This window comes from Trichosurus vulpecula, chromosome 2, assembly GCF_011100635.1.
Source record: "Trichosurus vulpecula isolate mTriVul1 chromosome 2, mTriVul1.pri, whole genome shotgun sequence".
Lineage (NCBI taxonomy): Eukaryota > Metazoa > Chordata > Mammalia > Diprotodontia > Phalangeridae > Trichosurus > Trichosurus vulpecula.
The window spans coordinates 90580068-90585414 of NC_050574.1; the positions used below are offsets into that span (position 1 = coordinate 90580068).

Below are 5347 nucleotides of genomic sequence, written 5' to 3' on the forward strand. Positions count from 1 at the left end.
TATCTCTAAGGTTTAGCACAGTGTCCAGAACATAGTAAATATTTCATAAATACCTGTTGACTGACTGAGTTTCCTTGGGGAATTAGGGTGGTACAGATCTTAATTTTACTGGCTCGGAAACTGCAGCTACTGACTAAAATTGCAACTGGTTGTAATTTATAGCTTTAAAGAGTTGCCTGGAAACCTGAGATTAGGTGGCCTGCTAAAGATAAGGCAGGTCTTGAACCCAGGTTTTTCTCATTCCAAGGCTAGCCCTCTACCCACTAGACCATTCTGCCTTTCTCATAGCCTTTATTTATTAAAAGGAAGATACTAGAGGAATTTTGTGATTAACTAAATTGGAATTCTCAGATGAGTGGTGCTGCATAAGTAGAAGATGCTATTTCTGTAGTTATAACAGCTAAACCATGGGGAAAAACAAACCAAAACAAACCCCCAAACTCACTCTCTATAAAAGTGTTTGCACATTAAGCAGGAATGTTTTTTATTTTCTCTTCCATTGGGCCATTCTTAAGAAGTGTTTAAAATACTACCTTGTAAATGAAAATTTATTAATTCCTTCAAGCCACTAGGATACTTATCATCTTTATGAGGACAAACATTAATTTGCCTTAGTGTTTTGTGTGCCAGGTGTTTGTAATATTAATGTTTTGCTTCTTTATTAGTTAATATCAATATTTTATTCCATTTCAGTTCTTGTCATTGTATGCTTAAAGGATTTCTAGGATAGGGTGTTACAGTGTTGTAATTGGATTTGGAGTCTGAGGACCTGGGTTTGAGTCCTTGACCTCTCAGGGACCCCAAAGGCCATACTTTGAGAACCATTGGGTTACATTTGTATATGTATATAGATTTGTATATAAGTAGTCCTCTATAAGTGATGGGACTTTCTGTAAGTCGCTGTACCATTTTGAGACTCAATTTGCACATCTGTAAAATGGGAAGAATAAGACGATAAAATCAAACAGAGTAGGTGGACCTTACCAAAATACATAGAGGTTAAAGAGGCCCTTAAAGTGACAGTGACATGATTTTATTTATTTTTCGTCCACATATTTTTTATTTTAATAAATAAAACATATCCATAGCTTGGGTTTTTGAATCACTGATATGACTGAGGAAAGCCTCTAAGCCCAAATAGTTAACAGGAGTAATACCATTAATCCTAGAGTAAATGCATGCTCCTTATGCATATTAAAGTAACTTATAGAAATAAAATACAAAGAGGCTATGATGTATCTCAAATGACTCACTCTGATCTAAGACAGATCACAGAAGGAGGATTCTCAGTGAAAACCATGCAACTGATATGTATCACCCTTGTCCCTAGAATGTAGAGATCACAACTTAGTCACTTCAGGATAAACTAGGGTACTTCACAGTTTGTCTGTATATTCTCTCCCCAAATTAACATTTAGGCTGGTGGCATTCTACACAAAGGCTATTCCATCGAAGAACAAAGGACAGTGTCAGAGAATCAAAAAGGAGGAACATTGATAGTTGTTTCTTCAATTTTAGACACTTTTAAAGCTCATTGATACATCAGATGGCTGGATCCCACCTCATTAGAGGCTTAGTCCAAAATTTTCTTGTTGGCATTAGTACCAAACAAGGCCCCATGGACTTCTGGCATCATCTGTTGGGCTATAAGATCCAATCTACTATCTTAGAAACTTTTATTTTATGATCCTTATTATAGATCTCAATACCTCCAGCTATTTCCTCCTCCAGGTGTGCCTCCTGATCAACTTGGACATCAGTGTCTTTTTTGATCACAATCTTGTACATAGGGATTGCTTTTTGTACTGCAGTCTTGACGAGAGGGAGAGCCTCTTTCTTGCAGTGGACAATCATTTTGCCTCCAGCAATTGGTATAAATCCTGAAGGAGCAGACATCCAGAAGCACCTGGTTGTACCTTTCACTACCTTAGGGATTATCTGCTTTCCTTCATTTAATAAGTCTGAGATAAGGTCATCCCTGGCACTGAGGACTTTCAATCTTGCCTGATTCATCAAGTTGGACATCTGAATTTTCTTCTGTTGCTCAATTTGTTACTCCTTCTTCTCATAATGTTCTGTTATCTTCAGTTTCTGTGTTTGCACAAGACCACCTTTCTTAGTGTTGAACTCTTCGTCTGCCTCCGCGTCTATTTCTTTGGCTTTCTCCTTTGCTTCCTGTTCAAGGAAAACCAACATGCGTTTGATCTGCTTTTGGAAATTGCTGTCACTGAGGGCCAGGGTGACAGCAGTGACTCCTACACAATGCTGGCAGCCTCCGAGGACAGCAAAAGAGGAAGCAGCTAAGTGACATAATTGTGGAGACGATTGTGCTTCGGCCTTTGCACAGGCTGTCTGGAATGCATTCTTCTTCTCACCTCTACCTCTGAGAATTCCTCGCTCAATTCATGCACCTCTTCCCATAGGAGTCTTTCTTAACTCCCTAGTTGTTAGTGCTTCCCCCCTTTTCAGTAATTTCTATTTAGTTATCTCTTAACTGGTCTATCCCTCAGTAGAATGTAAACCTCTTGAAGACAGGGGCTGTTTTTTTCTTTGTCTTTGTATCCTATGTGCCTAGAATATTGCTGTGCACATAGTAGGCCCTTCATAAATGATCTTTGACTTGACTTGAATGTTATGGAGATGACTGAAGGAGATGTCAAAAAAAGGAGAATAGAACATTTAGTGCTTTTTACTTAAAGATGAGGAAGACGTGAACAATTATGGACCCATATGCCTGCTTTCTCATCTCTATAAAATCTGAATTACAATGGTCTAATTCCTTACATGAAAGTATCCTGAATGAAGACTTGAGAAAGGAACAGGCAGACCTTTACATATAATTCCCTAACAAAAACCATATGTTTACACAGATGCTTGAGAGATATAAAGAATGTTAATTCCTTCTGTATTTGTTTGTTTATTTTGAGAAAGTATTTGATGTATTATAATTAAACATGATCTTGAAGTCTCTCCTCAGAGAAGAGTACAAGTAATACAGAGATTAAAATGCTACTGAATATAATAAATGAGGACTTAAACATGGAGATATATACTCAGCAAAATTTTTGCCAATGTCATGGAAGTATAATATCTTAACAAAAAAGGATTTCCTATTGAAAGTTAGATTCTCCAAGTGCAGATAACATCATACTAATTTTATCAAACTTCAAAATACTATGAAGCCTCCTCAAAGAAAATCCACAAGGATGCAAAAGAGACACCATGCTGAAAAAACAAAAAACAACAGCAACAAAAAAACAAAGAGAAGGAAATTCATATAATCTAAACTAGAAAATGCATCTGGGCAGACAACCCATGTAATAATAGTTGTAATTATGATGATGAATGATGCTGATGATAGCACTTATAGAGTGCTTTGTGGTTTGCACAGCACTTTACGTATGTTATCTCACTCAATAAGTCCATCGGTCCCTCCTTCCCTCCTTTCCTCCCTCCCTCCCTCCCTCCCTCTTTCTCTCTGTCTCTCTCTCTCTTATTCTTTAGCTAGATTAGAAAAACAAAACAAAGCAACTTGCCCTAGAATTGAGCAGTAGTGGCAGGAGGTTAAGCTAACTAGTCTTCAGGAAATTTCATAGGGCATAAACTTTTTATTGACTATAAAAATGAACCCATCTCTTTAGTACCAATATTCTCCCAGTAATGCTATATGGCTGCAAATCATAGATTGTGATGGTGTCAGAAGAATTAAAATTATAAGCATGTCAAAGGGCAGCAGAAAGATTCCTAGTGGGTTCTGCCATATTAAAAATGATGTGCCCTAATTTTCAACATCAGAGCCAGGTGTTATGGGTGAGCATAGTTCTCAGTTCTATGTAACCACTGAGGGCCCATATCCCAGGCCTCTTGTCATCCAGCACCCAGACTCAGTGTAAGTCACACCCTGAGAGGGTAAGAAAGTCACCATGTAAGCTGAGGTGTGGGCAGAGCTGCAGCTGCTTAATGGGAAGGGTTTGAACTATTTTCCTATGACTAGTAAACTCTCCCCTCCTCCTCTCCAAATCACTGTGATTCAGAGACTAAGGCTGCTAGATAAATCCCTCTTCCTTGCCATGCTCCAGCCTTTATCCTCATCCACTTCAGTGTTATCTCTCCTAAGTCTCTAATCTACTCTATCTACTCTTTCTCATTTTCTACATCGTACTCTGTGGAACACCGCTGTGGTTGAACTGTCCTTCATACTTAACCTCTTCCTTTCATATTCTTTTACTTTCACTTGCAGAAATCTGACTTTCTCAAGAGACATAGGCTCCCTAGCTACCCTCTCTAGGAGGATATACCTTCCCTCATGCCCCTCAGTACAGTGGGAGAGGAGGAAGAGTTGTTGATTTTTTTGTTCTCTACCACTACTTTCAGACTCTACAACATATACAATACTCTGTCCTTTGAGATTCACTTGGTCCATCTGTATCACCCTATTCAGATCAGAGTAGTGGCCGTCTATCAGTTCCTAGATCATTCTCTCTGCTTTTTCAATGAGTTTAGCATATAGTCTTCCTCTCCATTCCAGTTCTAACACTTGAGGACTTAAGTACACTTCAAACAATCTGCTCTCCTTATCTCTCATGATCTATACCTTCACTCACCTCAGCGACATACAGGGATAGTTACATCCTTGACCAAAACCCTCCCTCATAACAGTTTCACCTCCAGGATCCAGAACTCTCAAATTCATCTCAGACCATTATTACCTCTAACTCTGTCATCTCTCCCACTACCTTGTTCATCTCAATCTATTTTTTGTTTTTATTGTGACTTTCATTCAACACATTCTTCCTTACTTTCCCAGTCCATCACCCCTGTCCCAGCCTCCCTTTCCTCTCTTCCTTATCCTGATAATCAGACAAATCCATCATATCGTGCATAATGAGGACACCTGATTGACAAGGCTCAAGTAAATGGTTCAGCCATACCACGGTTGTTTTTACCATATACAGTCAAAGCCTGTGTCTCTCCCATGAAAAAAGCTGCTTTATACGAAACCAGATCCCTGGGACGTGACATTGTGGCCATGTGTTTCTGTCCTACATCTTTAATTTTCGGCTGTTCCATCTGTTTATAATATGCCTGCTTTTACTGAAACCACTCTATTGCACTTTTTCTTTGGCTTGGTGACTCCATCCCTACTTTAAGTGTTGAATGTTATTGGTAAGAACTTATTTCTGGAAAAGTCTTCCTGGCCTTCTCCACTTGGTTTACTCTTGAGGATGTGAGTTATGCATATCACATTCATTCTCACTTTTTGGACAAGTTGTTTGTATTAGTTGCAGTTAGAATAATTTAGACTGTTGAATCTCTCTTCTTCTAGGTACATAGACTCCTTGGGGCC

At 38.8% G+C, this 5347-nt stretch overlaps 1 pseudogene; it reads right to left on the reverse strand.

Annotated features, from left to right (window-relative positions):
- Positions 1-1573: 1573 nt before the first annotated feature.
- Positions 1574-5070, reverse strand: LOC118836672 (annotated as a pseudogene).
- Between the last annotated feature and the right edge of the window lie 277 nt (positions 5071-5347).